Raw genomic sequence first — 19,300 nt, 5'->3', positions numbered from 1 at the left:
CTGTTACGATACTTTCTCATCTGTCGTGTGTTATTGCCTAAACACTCAGGAATTACAAGTTGGTAGTAGATGTGGGAGTGGACTTCCCAAGTAACGACATGCAATGATTGCTAACATGGCCAGCTGTTCCTTTTCATGCCGACAGTGTCCCACTAATGTTCCCTTTAGCTATTTAACTTGTGTTGAGTTATTATACTAAGGGTTTTTGCTTATTGTAGGAAAAAATAAAGTGCTTTCCTCCTGCCCATGGCATGCATCTGCCAGCTTTCCTTTGAAGCTTGAAGTGGATAAGTATGTCCCAAAACCTACCCAGCACATGGAAGAAAAAAAGTTCAGAAAGTTATTACTTGTCAGAATGATGAAAGTATCGTTCCACTTATGTCAAGCACAAATGTGTTTGGTTGGATCACAGCAATGTGGAAATGCTTCATCAGCTCCAAGATAGCCTCTGTGGAAGCAAAGAAATGCAACCTCCTGCGGTCTCTGGGCATCAGGTGGGAGATGGGCATGGAGTGGGAAAGAGTAAAAAGAGTAGGGGCATTCACTCATCAACTCAATGAAGCTTTGGGGCATCTAATGGGGAGGCTGAACACCGGCCCTCAGACCAGAAGGTCCCCAGCTGGAATCTCATCATTTCCACTGTTTCCAGATTAAAATTTAAATTGTGTGCTGCCATTTGGAGGCCTTCTGGGCAGGGTCTCACAGAGTCACCAGTTATTAGGAATGCCTCCTATTATCACAACCCTAAAAGCTATTTGAACAGCAGCCTAATGTGATTGTGATTTCCAAGGACCATTTGCTGTTATTGCAGCTCTGCTCAGATGTGAGTGGGAGCAACTAACCAAAGCTGCCTTCTCATAGTACCAGAGAGAAGAATCAGAGGCACCAGAGAAATATTTCGCTGGCCATAAATATAAGTTCACCCCAAATAAACAATCCTTTGTTTCTCCTATTTGGGCAAGGTCATCTCTAATTTGGGCAAACAGTAACACTCTTTCCCTTACAAGAGTATAAACTTTAGAAATTCACACTAATTACAATTTCAACTCAACTGGAAATATGAAAACTACAGTAAAATACAAAGTGATAGTTTTATATAACATTTCACACTTAGGGATTATACATACATACATATATATGTATATACATGTACACACATATTTTTATTTTTGGTGTCACAAAATTCAACATGCTTAACATTATGAATATCTGAGGCTGTGCACAGTGTATGTATCGTGAAGTTAGACCCGTCACAGATCTCTCTGGTGTGTGGAGCTACTTCAGCTATCGGTTTTTCAGCACCAGCAGAAGAGAAATGAAAAGTCTATCTAGTTAAGTTTTTTAAACCTGATTTTTAAAACCAGTTAAGTTATTTTACACCATGATGAAGGCTAGGTATTTTTTTGTTGTGTACAAAGTTGCTGGGAGTATTTAACATGTACTCTATTATACCACCATAGGGCATATAAGAAAGCTAAGTAAACTGAGAGATGAGAATTTATCCAGCGAATAATAAAAATAGTGTAGCCGCCACGTATCCAATGCTTATTATGTGCCAGGCGTTGGTTAAATGCTTTGAATACACCATCTATTTTAATCCTCGCAACAAACCTATATTATGGATGCTACTATTCTCTGGATTTTACATTAGAGGCCATTGAAGTTGAGAAGTTGTGTAACTAGACCATGGTCAAATCTAGTAAGTGACTTCATTTGTCTACCAAGCCAGCTTTTTAACTACTTCTGGTTATTTTATTCCAGCCCTACAGCCTTGACGATGTTTTATTCCATTTATATAGATTCTTTAATATTTAAATTAACCAAATGAAATATCCACTCATAAAGTTGATATCTTTGGGTCCACCTAATATTACTTAAACCTTAGTCTAACATTTAGTTTTTCCTTAATTTGTTGTAACTTATATGCAGTTGTGCTAGGAGTTCCACGATCTTATCTTGTCTGTGAGGAAAGAGCCCAGGTTAACGAACTGTGGGGATGGTGCAGTGTTGGGCATTTGTGTGACTCTTGCCTGACTCAGGTCAGGCAGAATGCTCAGTGACTGCCATAAGTTCTCCTGTGGGTTAGTCTTTTAACAGGAAGAATCACAAAATTGGATTCCATTATTGGAAATGCAGGGAAAATCTCCCTCCCCAACTTTGCTGTGGTTTCTTTCTTGCTGTATACAATTATTCTTGTTTCACTTAGATGCTTGAAACTTTTATTTTCCCAGGAAACAATCAGAATAACAGCTCTCTATATATTTATGTACAATACATATATGTATATTTCGCTTTTCCATACATATATTTTGTTATACATGTGTGTGTATTGCTTTTACACACACACACACACACACACACAATTGCTCTTTCATGCAGTGTTTCTAAGATGCTTTCTGGCAAGAACCTTTGAGAGAATGAAGGGCAGAACCTTCTCAGTGTCAATATGTGTGTAAATATCTTCAGAGTCTATGAAAGCATCTTCATTTTTTTCAATCATAGGTTACTGTTTGGAGAGGAGTCGTTTTATCATCTGTAACATACATGGGATAACCTTCAAGAAATTCTCTTGTGAAAACAGAGGAAGTCAGATTTTCTTGGTCTTACATTTTCCCTTTCTATGTCTAATAATGTCCCATCCCAAGCATCAACTCTCACCCTAATGAGCTGAAACTACATTAGCGAAATCTTAGGCAGATAAATTGATTCAAACCTTGGTTTGATGATCCCACTTAAGGCATTCAATTAATTCTGTTTTGCTACAAGCTAATTTATGACTTTGTATTTATTCAAAAAGTGTTGAACATGTAAAGCAGTGGGAGACAAAATAATGAATTATTCTGCCTTCCTTCATGTGGTCGTCATGTGCTCACTACAGTAAGGGAGGAAGAGAAACAAGACAGAAATGCTTTTGATGTTAGATGTGTGGGTATTTTCTTGTCATATCAGACAGTCTTTAATTGATGTAAACACATTTATATCCCTCTAGGAGATACTAATTAGTGCAGTAAATTTTGGTTTATTAATTGTTGTTAAATTTTTCTTTATTTACCCAGTAAATAGTTTTTATCTTTTCTTTTCCCCTCCCTCCCCCGCTCCCTCCTTGCCTCCTTCCTTCTTTCCTTCCATCCTTCCTTCGTTCCTTCCTTCCTTCCATCCAAGATGACACTTGGTTTAGTTTGGTCAGAAAACTCGTTTTCTTTGTGGTGGATAATGACTGGCAACTTGATAAAGCTGTGACATAATAACAGATATCATGATCCACTTTTCTGTGGCAAAGCTTAATAATTGATCTGTACAATTTGAGAGACAAGAGAAAAATCTGAGAGTTTTAAAGTAATTTACAGCCCCATGCCACACTCGATGTGTTTTTAATGAGCTTCTCTAGACTTACAGGTAGCGAAAGTTTTCTCTGCTGATGCGCAGGGCAACTTGTCAAGACATCATACAGGGAAGTGTGTACAGAGGTCAGCCAGGGAATAAATAGAACTGCATTAGGTGATGCTGTGGTACATAATTGACTTCCTCTGTCTCTGGAAAGTGATAGAAGGCAAGGTTGGAAGGAAGCTTGCCCTTCTCAATTCCCTCTCCTTCTTTCTTACTTTATTAAAAGTGCTTTTCTTATACCCCCTTCTACCATTTCTCTTTCCTCTTTGCGTTCTTGCAGCCTAAAACTCTAATTGCCACCCATGTTGCTTTTGTTGTTAATTCAAAATATGAAATGTTTTTTATAATAATCAGCCCCAAATTTCTATACTGCTCTGTTTTATAAGCCTGACATTTTTCATGTATTTTCCTAAGGGCAAGCAACAATCATGTTCCTCTCCCCAGCATGACAGCTGGTGTTATTGTGTGAGACAGGTTCATCTTGCTATGCTGCAGAAGAAAGGCATATTCCTGTGATTTTTTTGCTGTCTCCACTCCTGTACTTTGGAGGACTAAATATATCCACCAATCTCAACAGACTTTTTTTTTTACCCTTGGTAATCAATAACTGTGAAAAAAATATGCATTTTCCAAAGTCACAGATTTTCCAATATTTGTTCTTATGCCAATTGGAAAAATAATTACTTAAAATGAGCATATATCAGTCAATTTAAAATAAACTCTGTCTTCATGGTATGAAGAAAAATAATTGTACAGAGCATATTTGTTTTGCTGGACTTCTTATGTAGTTCTAGGTACCTACCATATTAGACAGTATATCATGAAACACCTGCTTCATTCTATCCAGAGAAGTTCAGAAAGTGAACTTATATAGAATCAATCATAAAATCAATTGCCAATAAGGTGACATAGGTACTTTGACAATGTTGGTGAAAAGTAGAGGCCATTGAAGATAGTAACCACACAAAGATACTCAAGGAATTGATTTTTTTCTTTTTTTTTGTGGTTGAAAAGGCTTCTAAGGCCATTTTGTGAGTCTGTGTTTATAGACAGGCTGTTCAGTGTTCTCGCTGGGCTGAATTGATCTTGCATTTTCTCATTAGGACCTCTGGAAAGAGAGCTTGCCTCAGTTGTTCAGAGGAGGACAGAACCTGAACATCCTTTGAGAGCTGTCAGTTCTGTTTAAAGTGAAAGGTGATGTGGAAGAACAGGAGCCTCCTGGCTCAGCATGAATTTGTCCTGTGTCAGACTGGAATTTCCCATGGAAACATCTCATGTCATCTCCTGGTTGTAGAGTCTGAAGAAATAGGGAGTGAATGAGAGGTGCTGCTGATGAACTTTTGGAAGTCAACCATGTGGCTGAGGGTGTAGCTGAACTCCCCTGATTACCTGGATGTTTAAAAGCTTTGATTTTTGAAATATCATTTTAGGAAGACAATGGTGACAAAGAGGAAAAAAGATAATGTGTTTGTTTCCAGAGGTCTCCTGAGAGGTGTGCACATGGCTCTGTTTCTCCAGGCTGAATTGTTCTCTGGTTGGTGGAGATAGCAGGAGATTGACTGGCAGACACTGTGTGTCCAGGCATGATATGCTTGCAGACCTAGGACAACTCGATCATTTCTTTCTTCCAAATTTTACTCTTCCATAATCACACTGAATTGGGTACTAAAATTTAAATGTCTTCTTAGGGCTTGGCAAAATTAAAAAAATAAATTTGCTGCTGAGGAACTAAGAAATTAAATATCTATTACCAGACGTGGCAAATTTTCATGGACTTCTGCATTGGATAAGTCTTTGTGTCTCAAACCAGCGTTATTCAATGCAGTTACATTTAATGTGGGCCAGGCTATAGCACCCTTGTACTCTCTTCCAAGGTATTAAAACTGGTCCCTCCAGTGCAGCCCCCTCAGCCCCCTCCTCTCCTACCTTTTCCCTTCCAGGCAATGTTTTGCCTGTTGAGTTGACGATTAAGACTGATGTTTCCGACTTTCTAGATTCACCCTACATGTTGTTGAATCCACTTTATTACTTGCAACCATTACTCATTTTTCCATTTAAAATGTAGACATAGAAATACATTGTATTTAAGACCTGATGTCAATTTAAACTTCTCTGTATTAGGAGTATCTTTTGGTCATGGCAACTCCTGCAAATTTCCGTGGTTATATTTTTAAGCATAATTAAAGGAAAAAGACAAAACTTTGAGTTAATCTTTATGCCAGTGATTTCTAGTAATGAGATAATGAATGTGGTTATCTAAATTATAGGCTGAAAAAAGGTTCATTTTAAAGTAAAACTTTCTGGTTATTATGTGAGTTCTAAGGTGAAATATCAGAAGACTGAATAATAGTAACCCATTAAACTAACTATTTAGTGATATATTAAATTGACTATTCTAAGGCACGGTCAAAGAATGGATATTTGGGTTAAACATACTGGCTCTGGAAAGGGCCATGTAGCATGGATAGTATCATTTTGTGTAGGAGGAAATAATATATACTTAATTCTAAATCAATATTGAAGAGAATTTAATATTTCTTTTATTTAGAAAGCTTTTCAAAATTTTGCAATGCTTTACAGTTATTGTTAGACACAGTACTTATTATATTGACTTTTACGGAATGTATACTGAATGTATATGGAGTATATATTGAAAAACTCGGGTATTGACCTATTTAAATAGTTGGGTATTTGCAAAAGGCAGTGATGTTTTCTTTTGGACGAGGGTATCGTGAAGGCAATCCTCCCTCCCTCCCTCCTCCCCTCTCTTCTCTTCCCTTCACAAATGTCACCTGAGTGCCTTTTCTGAGCCAGGCATGGTGCTATGGAGATATAGAAAGGAATAAGACATATAAGGCAATCACTATCTGCTTAGTCTCTTAAACCTAGAACCTAAAAAGTCATTCTTGATTCCTTTTCTCCTCAACCCATACAGCCCTCAGAAAGCTTGTTGACTTTACCTCCAAAATACGTAACCTGTTACTAGGTTTGTAACCTCCAAAATATGTTCTGTTACTCCAAATCAACTGGCATACCCGCCTGCTCTAACCCAAGTGACCATCACCTTTCACCTAATCTATTACAATTGCCACCTAACTGGTCTCCCAGTATCACCCATTGCCTTGCTTATCATTCATCTTCTACTAGCTAAAGTGATCTTTAAAAATATAAATCAGATCATATAATTTCCCCCACTTTTAACCCTCCAGTAGTTTCCATTGGTTTGTATTGTACTATGAATTCCTAATTCCTTCCCTTGGGCTTACATAATGTGGCCCCTGCCCACTCTCTTGCACACCATTGCCCAGGGGCACTCACGCTCTTTCCGATCCTCAGACAAATCATGCTTGTGTCTGCCTCAGACTCTTTGCCCTTGATTTTCCTTCTACCAAGAATGGTCTTTCCTCTCATCTTTATGGCTGGCTTCATCACTTCATTCCTGTCTTAGCTCAGATGCCACCTTCCCAGAGTGGGCTTCCATCACTTGCCCCCTCCCCCTTAGTCTCCCTCTCTGTCACATTGCATTGTTTTATTTTTTTCATGGTACTATTGCTAATCAAAATTGTTTTATTAGTTTATTTTTTTACACATCTATTGTTTGTCTCTCCCACTAGAATGCAATCTTGATGAGAGTAGGTACTTTCTCTGTTCTGTTCATTACTGTATCGTTAATGCTGAGGACAGCGTTTAGCGTATTCAAAGCACTCAATAATTTTGTTTTGTATTAACAAGGTCTGTGCCCACGTGGACCTTTCACTTTAGTGGTTAGTGCCCCCCCCCCTGCTTTTTTTGCAAGTCTGATAAAAGCTTGTTCTTAAACCTATAACCTAGAAAGTCATTCTTGATTCCTTTTTTCTATTTAAGGAATAGAAACTTGTTTCAGTAATTTTACAAAATTCAAGTCTAATATAGCAAGGGTGTATTAGTCTGTTCAACTGCCATAACAAAGATACCACAGACTAGGTGGTTTAAACAACAGAAATTTTTTTTCTCACAGTTCTGGAGGCTAGAAATCCAAGATCAAGATACTATTAGGATTGGCCTTGGCAATGATTTTTTGGATATGACACCAAAAGCACAGGCAACAAAAGAGACAAGTGGGATTACATTAAACTGAAAAGCTTCTACACAGCAAAGAAAACCACCAACAAAATGAAAAGGCAACTTATGGAATGGGAGAAAACACCTCCAAACCATATGTCTGATACTGGGTTAATATTGAAAATGTATAAAAACAGAATATCAAAAAAAACCCAACAAAAACCAAATAATCCAATTAAAAAATGGGCAAAGGAACTGAATAGACATTTTTCCAAAGAAGACATACAAAAGACCAGTATATATTTCATATCTATATGAAAACGTGCTTAATATCACTAGTTATCAGGGAAATGCAAAACAATGAGATATCACCTCATATGTGTTAGGATGGCTTTTATTAAAAATAGCCAAAAGATAACAAATGTTGGCAAGGATGTGGAGAAAAGGGAATCTTTGTACGGTTTGGCAGGAATGTAAATTGTTGCAGCTGATATGAAAAACAGTATGGAGGTTCCTCAAAAAACTAAAAATAGAACTATCATGTGGTCCAGCCATCCCACTTCTGGATATATATCCAAAGAAATTGAAATCAAGATATCAAAGAGGTATCTGTATTCCCGTGTTTGTTGCAACGTTATTCACAATAGCCAGATATGAAAAGAACCTAAGTGTCCATCAATGGATGAATAGACAAAAAAAAAATCTGGTGTCTATATATATGTATATGTATATGGAATATTATTCAGTCATGAGAAAGAAAGAAATCCTACTGTTTGCAACAACTTGGATGAACCTTGAGGGCATTATGTTAAGTGAAATATGCCAGACACAGAAGGACAAATACTACACGATATGATGTGTGTGATAAATCTAAAATAATCAAATTCATAGAAGTGGAAAGTAGAATGGTGGTTGCCAGGTCTGGGGAATGGAGGGGGAAATTGGGAAGTATCAGTTAAGGGATACAAAGTTTCAGTTATACAAGATAAACAAGCCCTAGAGATCTACTGTACAGCATAATACCTATAATTAACATTACTGTGTTGCATTCTTAAAAAGTTGCTAAGAAGGTAGATCTTATCTTAAATGTTCTTATCACACAAAAAGTAAATAAGAGGGCAGGAGGAAACTTTTGGAGGTGATGAATAGGTTTATGGCATAGACTGTGGTGATGGTTTCATGGGTGTATACTTATCTCCAAACTCATGAAGTGGTATACATTAATTATGTAGAGCTTTTTGTATGTCAAAAAATAATTAAAAATAAAAGGTGCCATCAGGGTAGGTTTCTGGTGAAGCCTCTCTTCCTAGCTTGTAGATGGCCACCTTCTCACTGTGTCCTCACGTGGCCTCTCTCTGTGCACACATGGAGAGAGATCTCTTATCTCTCCTCTTCTTATAAGGACACTAGTCCTGTTGGATTAGGTCCTCACCCTTATGACCTCATTCTACTGTAATTACCTCCCAAAAGGCCCTATCTCCAAATACAGTCCCATTGGGGATTAGGGCTTCAGTATAACGAATTTTGAGGAGATGCAATTCTGTCCATAACAAAGGGTGAGGAGAAAAGTACTTTCATTTTAGTTGCTTGAACTATAATGGATTTGTGCAATCCTACGGAGTAACAATCTGAGATTTTGGCATTCATTATTTAGCCAAGGTATTGCTTGACTTGTAGTATACTTCAGTGCATGTTATGGCACAAGTTATGTATTTTTTTTTTTTTTTTTTTTGTGAGGAGATCAGCCCTGAGCTAACATCCGCCAATCCTCCTCCTTTTTTGCTGAGGAAGACGGCCGTGGGCTAACATCTGTGCCCATCTACCTCCACTTTATATGGGACGCCGCCACAGCATGGCTTACCAAGCAGTGCGTCGGTGCGCGCCCGGGATCCGAACCAGCGAACCCCGGGCCGCCGCAGCGGAGCGCGCGCACTTAACCGCTTGCGCCACGGGGCCGGCCCCCACAAATTATGTATTTTAATGGGATATTTTAATGAGCTTCTCTTGTTGATTTGCACAATGGGCAAAAACATGCTGATAATTTAAAATGGGATTAGATTTCTTTCTTTTTTTTTTTTTTTAGCACAATGAGTTGGCTAGGTAACATGCAATGCTAATCATATGTAGCTCTTCTTTTCAGGAGTTTGCTTTTCAAAATTTCCAAAAGTTTTATGCTTATGCTTGCATTGTACTATGATGTTCACAAATTTACCATGAGGCAAGTGTAATTCCGTGATGCCCAAGTAGAAAGCTTTAAAAAAAGATGAAAAATAAATTGTTAAAGAAATCTTTTTCTTTTTCTTCCTTCTCCTCGTGTCTTTTTCTCTCTCTACTCTCTCCTCACCCTTTCTTTTTTAGGAGAGAATCTTGGGTAAGAGATGATCTCCTTAATTCATTTTATTGCCTATTTCCATAGCATGAATATTTAGGAGGTACTTAAGGATAGTTTCTAGGCAGTGACAGAAATGGAAATTATTTACCCCAGGAACCCTGCATGTATTCTTGTTAATTCATTTGCATACTGTTAAATAAATAACATATTGGTGGGACCAGCAGATTTGGAAACTCTTCACCACCCACACTTCATTTTTGTACTCTATTTTTAGGGTCCAAATTGTGTTTGTTTACCTAAGTTACAAGGCTTCCTTTATGTTATACAAATAGAAAAATTGGTTGGGTGGAATCATGGATGAATTAAGTTACTGCCTCGCTTTGTGTCTTTTCAGGAATCTGAGGAGGAATAAGTGGACCTACATGGGTAACAGTTTGCAGTGGCTGAATAATTTAATAAAAAATTAAAAACATTACATAAATATGGCTATGATTATATGTGCACAGGATAAAATCCAATATTTAGGATAAGCCAAATTGATATAAAGTTAGAGAGGAGATTGCTTAAACATTGAGAGGTTACTAGAGCAATTGATTATAGACTGGAGTTTTTGAAAACCTTCAAATAGACTCTGATAAACTGCTCTACTATAAATATGACAATGTGGGACAAACACAAAAGCATGATGACATGTTGATTGTCAAATTGAACTTAAGAACCCATATAAATATTATGGAGTATAAGGAAATTGTTATATGCATATTCAAATGGAATGTATCTAAATTTGGTTTTGAAAGTGATTTGGCTGGGATGGGGTGGGAGTGTTGTTTACTAGATTTGAAATTTTTTAGGAACTTAAAGAAAGTAAAACTGCATGTCCTATGAGAGCTAATCCTTTTATCCATCTGAATAAATGAGCATTTTTTTAACTGGGCAATACTGTGTATTCCAGCTGCAAACTAAATGATTGCTTCATTTCAAGCCTCCTGACTGCCATGGAACCATCTGGTATGTGCTCATGTGTAGGAGTAGGTGAGACTCCAGCTAACACTAAAATCTTCAGCTAGTCTAAGTTGTTTCTTATTTACCACTTCATATTACACCTGGGTGCAGAGGCAGAATTAACACTAAAGTCCGAATCTCTTCCACCCATCTTTAAGCCTATTCTTTTCTGCATTTTGACTTACATAAGGGTGTTCATTTTTAGGGAAATTGTTGGAATGGAAAAAAAAAAGCAGTCATAGCTAAGGAAATCTAAACTCTAAAATGGGAAAGGCTTTATTTCATTCACACTTAGAGGTTTTTCCCCAATGATTGCTTTGGATCAAGGGGAAAAAGTTTTGTGTATGTTTTTCCCCCATGAGTTATTTTGAACAATGTTCATATGTTACGTGAAATGATTATGCTAAATGTCTGTGAGAACAGGAGTCTTAGTGTGGATATATAGTGAGTCTACGGGACCCAAAAGAGCATAACAGTAGGAGAATAAGAAAGGCAAGGGATTTTTAAAAAATGAAGAGTTAATATGAGATAGGCAAGTAGGGGTTTAAATGAGAAATTAGGTGGTTTGAACAGATTGTGTATATATTTTCCTCTCTGAGACCTCTAGGATCTCTTCTTATACATTGCATGGGGAAAAATAATCTTTGCATTTTTTTTTTAGCTTCTTAACTATGCACTTTCATCATTGCTGTACATTCTTTTAAGCTTGGCTCAGAAAAGAAGGGATAATATAATACAGGAGCTCGACATAGTGACTGAAAACTGGCTGTGGATCTGGCACTGGCCAGGAAAAACACAAAGTAGATCACTATTAATGCATGCTATTAGTGCTAAACTATACATATTAGTATAGTTAAAAAGATTAGTGTAATGCCTAGCACATCATCTTTCCTCTTTTTATAAATCATGCTACAAACAGAAACAGCATCTTTTAAAACCGAAGACTATCTGGACATGTGCCTGTGGTGCAAAATGCAGACTGGTATAGTCCAGAGGCTTCCTCTGTCCACTTGGTCTTTACTTGAGTGCTGGTAGTGTCTGATTCAATTAGTAATCAGAGATGTAGTCATCGCTATTTTGTGACTTTGAGAGCGTTGATTGTCAATTATATTCACAGATTGCAATTATCTTTCTAAGTAGGACCCTTTGTATTCAAGAACCTGAAAAGTCTTGCAGTCTGTGATAAAATTGAGTTTTATCCATATAATAATACATCAGACATCATTGTATTTGTCAAGAGTTTGGTCAATAGAGCCAGGCAAAATCCATGTGTATGAATAATAAATTTAGCCACATTTTGTTTGTGGGAATAATTTTGTTAGACACCCTCCCCCCGCCCTACCCCAACAGAGATACCTTGGCTAACATATATACTTTCAAAATGGAAACATCCTGGGTTTTGAAGTCTGAAGCTACTAGTCCATAAACATTGAGCCTTTATTACTCATGGCATTGTGTTATAGCTGATGAGGCAAGCAAAAATATAAGGCATGGTCTTAGCCCTGAAGGAATATACAGTCTTTAGGAAGTCAAGCTCTATATGGATTTAAAAAATAACTAATTTTATAAGACATTTTGGGATAAAGTGCCGAGTGTATGGTATTTAATAAGTAGTTTTGCTATAAAGTCATATGTCTTGACTCCAGAGTTTAGAATGAACTTAACTGGAACTGAGTGTTTCTGTCAGGAGGTTTGAGAGCCATTCTGTCTATGAATTGGTATATGGATCATTCTGTTTATAAACCAGACAATTATGAAAGGTTGTTAAAGCAAGTGGATGGAAACTGTATTCAAAGTCAAGAAGTTATTATAGATCCTATGAGAAGGGTGCATATTTGAGGCTTCCTCTAGAGGACCAAGTAACAAATATTTAGATATTTCCACCCCGTGCCATCATTGGCATGTGGTTTCATTGGGTGATTCATAAACAGGTCAGAAGTTGGAGAACAGCTGAGAATTTAACCCTTTGTTACATTCACTGATTTTTCTATACCCTGTAAGAGAATTCTCCCCATCAGAAAACCAGTTAAGACAGGTTTTGCCTATTGCTCTGCCCCTAGAAAATATAGTATGTAATTCCCATGCAAAAAAATGCATCAAAGAGAGAAACACCAGCTTGCTGACACCCTCATAATGGAGCATGGCCAAGGCAATTGTTGATCTCTTACAGCTTTTTGAAGAGTTAGCTCAGCAGTTAAGCTCTGAATAGGTCCACCCTTCTGTTATTTAGCCAGCAATCTGCTCCCTTCCAATGAATGGAATCAAAGCTGAGAGGCAGAATTTCATCTCGGTTCAAATTAGAAACCTGTCTCCTATAAGCTGGGTCCCTTCTTTCTCCATTAAAATCTTCTACTACCAAGGAGAGAAAAAAGTTCTTGGATACGTAACATAACAATCATTCCACCAGCTATAAACCTCACTTGGTGATTTTTTTTTTTTTAATTGAGTACTAGAAGAACCTAAATGTGCATGCTATATGCAAATCCATTATTCTTAGTACTGCTACCTATAATTAACACTGCCCAATGGAATTTTAAAAATATTTATAAAAAAGGCGACAGAGTGACAATTACCATTATCCCCAACTAAACTCCTCCTCCTCCATGTTTTCATCAAGAGAGCGGTGTTGTTACTTCAATAGGCACAGTGTTGTGGTGACTTTTGTGATACAAATAAAGCAGGACTAAAATTCTAATTGTGAAATTTAAAAGGAAAGTAATTGCTCAGTGTTGGTTAATTCCTTCTTTGTGTGATGACAGCAGCTGCGTTTCCCTGCCTTGTGTATTTTAACAGATGGCTTTATTTCTTATGGAGTGTTACAGTGGCGACCGAGGTGACACTGAAGGAAAATTCTGTGACAGTATGTTAAGTAAGATATTACTGACAGCCCTGCTGAGCGGCAATGCAGAACTGCACGTCGTGGATCTCTTCTCACCCTTATAGCCCCCACCAAATGGTTTCCATTTGTGGCATATGTGGAACCAGAATGGAAAGATGAATGGAAAATTATGTTCTTTTTCAAATTCACTTGTTTGCATACCATTAATAGGCCTAGGACGAAGGCTCAAATCTGGCAAAAAGGTGCATTTATCAATCCAGTATCATACTGTTGTACCTTTCCATATCGTAGGTAAGAAAATCAAGAGGCACTAACAGGTTTGAGTTCTAGACCAGAATCTGCCACAAGTCACTTTTCTCTAGATTGGGTTTCTTTGTGTAAGACTGGAGTTGGACTATGACGAAGTTTCTGGGGCCCTTTCTAGCTCCAACTTTCTGTGATTCTGAAAGTCCTGAGCTTTGTGCCTTAATAGCACAGAAGACAAAGTGAGTAGAATGCAGGATGGAAACTAGGTTGCTCTCTATGCTACAGATTTTGATGCAGCCTACTAGGGAAAAGACCAGCGGGTCACAAGTCAGGAGATCTGGCCATGGTGCAGCCACGAAGCAAGTCACTGAGTCAACCCATGTCAGCTTCCTCACTTCCTTCACAAGGCTGTAGTCAAGGTCTAATGGGATTATGCCACTGAAAGATGATTAATTGATCCAACACACATTGCACAACTGCCCTGTGCCACACTCTGTGCCAAATGCTAGGGATTCAATGGTGGGTAAAGCATGGTCTTTGTTTTGGAGGAGAACGTCTAGTGGGGGAGGCAGATAAGTGAATGGGTAATTACAGTAGAGTATAAGGGGCGCTTGGAAGGGCACACGTACAGGGTGATATAAAAGTGTAGAGGAGGGGCAGCACACTCAGCTGGGGGCACGGAAGGCTTTCAGGAAGAAGTGGATTCTAAGCTAAGGCAAATATAGGTGGAAGGGGGAGGGACAAATGACATGGCCGGCAGCTTCTTGAATCAAGATTTAGAAATCATTATGGTTTGGTTTTCTTTCACCACTAGTCTTCAAAGAAGGAGCCCATCAGCATCTTGGGTCTTGATGAACAAGGAGTGCTCTTATTTACATATTCTTGTAATTATTTATATCCTGCTTCATTTCTAAAACAAATGGGGTTAAAAGCCTGAGAAATAATGTTTAATAGAATACCACCATTGACTGTCAGACTCTAAATGTGAGCCTGAAAAATTTTCTCTAGACTTTCCTCTTTACAAACGCTTGTGTGAGGCCCCAAGAGTTTTATGGTGTACTTTGAAGGAAGGTATGGATGGATCTACTTTGATTGGTAAATGGAGAAATGACAGTGGCTTTATATAGGATATGAACTTCTGGTTTTCTTTTTTCCTTTTTTTTTTGTGAGGAAGATCAGCCTTGAGCTAACATCTGTCTCCAATCCTCCTATTTCTTTGTTTTTTTCTGAGGAACACTGGCCCTGGGCTAACATCCGTGCCCATCTTCCTCCACTTTATATGAGACGCCGCCACAGCATGGCCTGACAAGAGGTGGGTCGGTGTGTGCCCAGGATCCGAACCCCAAGCCTCCACAGTGGAGCGCACACTCCTAACCGCTATGCCACCAGGCCAGCCCCTGGTTTTTTTTTTTATAATCTTCTCTCTTTAAGAGAAAGGCTACCAGCTTGCTGCTCAGTGAATAGTAAATCTGACTCATCCCCTCTTCCTACAGGCTGATGCTCCTCCATACTAATGTTTGACATTTTGCAGTTTCATTGAAATCACCCTTTAAGTAGCACACCACCAAGAGAATAATGGAATTTCTTCCTGCAATGTGATGCTGAATAAAGGACAACTCACCAAGTCTGCCCTACTTTCCACAGAGCTACATGGAGACCTAAGAGTGTTATAATGTGACGCTTTTGGTGAGAACGTAGTTAAGTGGGAGAGAAGAGAGCCCCAGACTTTGGGAATAGAAGCAGAGCCACGTCTCTGAACTTGGTGAGAGAAAGAATGTCCTACTGCATTATTTCTTCTTTAAGCCTTTGTCCTTTCATGAGACTGCAAACAGTAAATGCGATGGTAACCTTTGTGAACCCACCTACTTCTGCACCAGAGTTATCTGTATTTGCAGTTTGGACCTACAATGCCCTCCAAGTTAAAAGAAAGTGCCAGCAATGATCCCAGACCTGTGCAGGATGGTGGTGTTTGCTTGGGAGTCAATGTTATAAACCTTCAAATATATCTAATGCTCAAACCTAGAACTCCAGACCTCCATATTTGCCTCTCCTCTTAAGTGTCTTAAAGGCACCTGAAACTCAACGTGACCACAGCTGAATGAATGATATCTCACCCTTCCCTTATATACTCCCTCTGGGGTCTTTATGTTAGTGTTTCAAAGTAACAACAGTTTTCTTTACCATAGTTCTGTTTGGAATAGCACTGTTTTGTTTGGATGAAAGCCTTGACTATCCTTCTTTCCACCTTCAAAACCCCTGCCAGGAACCTGGGCATCAGCTGGCACCAAGACCTCAGAGTGGAAGAAATTCGATCTGCTGCCAAAGCAGAAAACTATTGTGTTATACCTTGTGGAGAGAGAAGAAAGAGGAGGAAATTGAAGCAAAAGTAAGAAAGATAGAAAGAAAAGAGGAAAATAGAAATTGAGATGAATCGAAGGAATAGCGAAATTCCCTAGTGATTGGTGAGGAGGCCAATAGATATTTTAAGAAAAGAGATGTTTGAAGTTCTCAATAAAAGTTATTTGTTTTAAAATGTAAACTCTTCTTCATCTTCATTGTGAAATCTTGTACAGGATGTGAATAATCGTGTGTGTGTGTATGTGTGTGTGTAAATCAGTGGAGGGGTTGAGTTTTATGTCCAGGTTGACATGGATCACAGCAGAGACAGCAGGAGAAGAGAGGGGATACAAATGAGGCCAGAGAATGGAAGGTTCCTGGCATTACAGCAATCTTTTGAGGGCAATAGACTTGTCCAGACTGTGAAATTGGAGGTTCAAGGCAATTTCACTCAGATCTCCAAGATGATTAAGCCCCCAGGTATCATCTTAGTTATCAGCTATGTCTGCTGCGTAAGGTAAAACACATAATGTTTGACCTTGACACCCGGTCCCCACCTTCCTTCATCTTCCATAGCTAGTCTTCTTACCCACTATGCCTGGCCCCTCTTTCTGAATTACCATTCATCTCTGGAGCCTGGAACTCAGAAAGTGATATTCTCCAGGCAAAGCATGAAAATTGTGTTCAGAATATGTGTAAACAGGAATGAGCAGGCTCTTAGAAGTTATTTTGGGGGATCAGAACCCACTGTGGGATAATTCCACCCCAAATCACTTTAACACATAACTACTAATGATGAGGTTGAATCAAAAGGAACACCAAGACTGCACTACAATGTCTCTAGCAGACATGACTATGTTGGATTAAAGATGGCTGCAAATTCTTTGCTGCACCTCTCACCAAAGGGTGATATCTATTTCCACTTTCCTTGAATCTGAACTGATCTTTTAATTGATTTTAATCAATAGAACGTGGAGGAAGAGTTGCTGTGGAATGTCTGAGCCTGAGCCTTAAGAGATTGGCAACTCCCTCTTAGAATATTTCCTTTTGGAAGCCAGTTGCCATGTAAGACGGTCTGATTTCCCTGAGACCATAATGCTGTTAATAAACCTACGCTACCTGCTTGGAGACAGAGAGGCAAACAGAGGTGAACTGGGGCATCAGACATGTGAGTGAAAACTTCCTGGACTTTTAGCTTAGTCTACTCACCAGCTGAATGCAGCCAAGTGAATGATCTCAGCTGACAATACATGGAGCAGAAGAACCACCCAGCTGAGCCTAGTTTAAAATATTGACCGATAGAATTGTGAGCAAATAAAACAGTTGTTTAAGTCACGAAGTTTGGGATAGTTTTTATGCAATAATAGATAGTTGAAATGATGATATATGGAGGCAACAAAACTAGGCCACATGGCTCTAGAGGAGATGCTTTTAATAGTTCTGCTGAGGTTTGACCATCAATGCCATATCTACCCAAAAGTATGTGACAAAGTAGAAATAATAATGAATAACACAGTTTTTATGGTTTATTCAGGACATTCTCACTTAATCCTTATGACTATTCTCTGATGTAGGCCTTATCTCAGTTTCACAGATGGGGAAACTGAATCTCAAGGGTCACATATAAGTAAGTTGTATTCAAATCCAGGTATTCTGCTTCTATATTGTTCTTTCCCAAATAAGGCTGGAATCAGTCAAAGTAAGACTTCAAATAGCGTCCCACTAGTAATTTAACAGTTGTTGAACACGGATGACAGAGGAACTAGGCACATCTTTTTCAATACTTTGCTAGAGCATATCACCTCGTCTGTGCCATTGTTGTAATTTGACTAGTTGCTTGGATGAGAAGTTGCAAGGGTAAAATTGAATCCTTAAAGCAAACTAAGTAAATGCAAAACTACTTCCAGAGACTAGATTGTCTGAAAATTTGTGTTCCAAATAATTGGCTCAAAAATTTGCAGCCGAGGTTTGTGATGGAATTAGTTCTTTAAAAAGAAGCCCGTCATAATCAACAAGATCATCCTCTGACCTTACAAAGTAATTATGAATTCCTAACTAAGGCTTCTTAGTTACTTTCCATGGTAGAGAAAAATATATCTCTTTTGGATCATGCCCAATAATGTGGCATGTGTAATTCTACTTTACTTTTTTAGTATTATGATCAATTTCAGATCAAAATATCTTCTATATCCAAAACCTTGGAGTGAACAATTTCTAAGTACATTACTTGTAGTGTGACCTAGATAATGTGATGACAGCCCTTTGGAAAAACGTCAAGACCACTCCATACATGTGCTCTTTATGAGCAGGCGTCTCAACATGACAGCTTGAATTACACACGCAGTTTTTCCTATATTAAAATATACCCAAACATCTCTCAAACTCACTTTAAAACATGGACCAATCTGAGATCCTTTATGGTTGATTATACAATGTGACCAACCTGGAAAGATGGGCCAGGGAAATATTCTTAGATCAAAGCTCAAAATGAAGGAGGCACAAGGCAATAGGACTTGCACAGTAAAGATAATTCAAGCCATCGTGTGTAGTAGATTTGAGAATAGCACTCAAGTGACAATTATAAATACCAGCCACACAATTCAGCCCTTACTATGTGTAGTATAGAATGGATGTCAGCTTGTGATGATCAAATGTTTTAAAGGCGTAGCCATAAAGGAAGCTTTGGGACTTCTTTACCCTACTGATGACAGCTACTGCTATACAGATTGGTTCTGAAAATTGACATTTTAAAGAAAGAAAACTTCAATGGATTTTAATGACTGCATAGAATGTACCCAAATCTCTTTATCTGGCCTCTTATTGTTTGGACATTTAGCATGCTTTCATATCTTTTGTTTTCCCCTGTTGAAAACAATCTCGTGCTAGAGGTTGTAAATGAGTTTTTTTACGCCTGTACAGTGATTTCCTTAGTGGAAATTTCTAGAATTAGAATGACTGGATGAAAGTGTTAGGCATTTTAAATGAATGGTCATATAGAATATCTATTTTTGAAGTGTCTGATATTTAAGATAGTCATTATCTGCCCTACTGGTTAAGTTTACCTTAGAGTGAAAATAATTCAGATTAACCTTAATATTTAAAGAGTATGGTATGGC

The 19,300-nt window shown here is 38.2% G+C and overlaps 1 long non-coding RNA gene across 1 annotated transcript in view; it reads left to right on the top strand.

Annotated features, from left to right (window-relative positions):
* The window catches only part of LOC131414110 (uncharacterized), an 80,952-nt gene that overhangs the window by 43,590 nt on the left and 18,062 nt on the right, over positions 1-19,300 (top strand). The window lies entirely within an intron of this gene.

The sequence above is a fragment of the Diceros bicornis genome, chromosome 14 (assembly GCF_020826845.1).
Source record: "Diceros bicornis minor isolate mBicDic1 chromosome 14, mDicBic1.mat.cur, whole genome shotgun sequence".
In the NCBI taxonomy this organism is placed as follows: domain Eukaryota; kingdom Metazoa; phylum Chordata; class Mammalia; order Perissodactyla; family Rhinocerotidae; genus Diceros; species Diceros bicornis.
The sequence above is the reverse complement of the archived record's forward strand: the minus strand, read 5'-3'. Positions and strand labels throughout refer to the sequence as shown.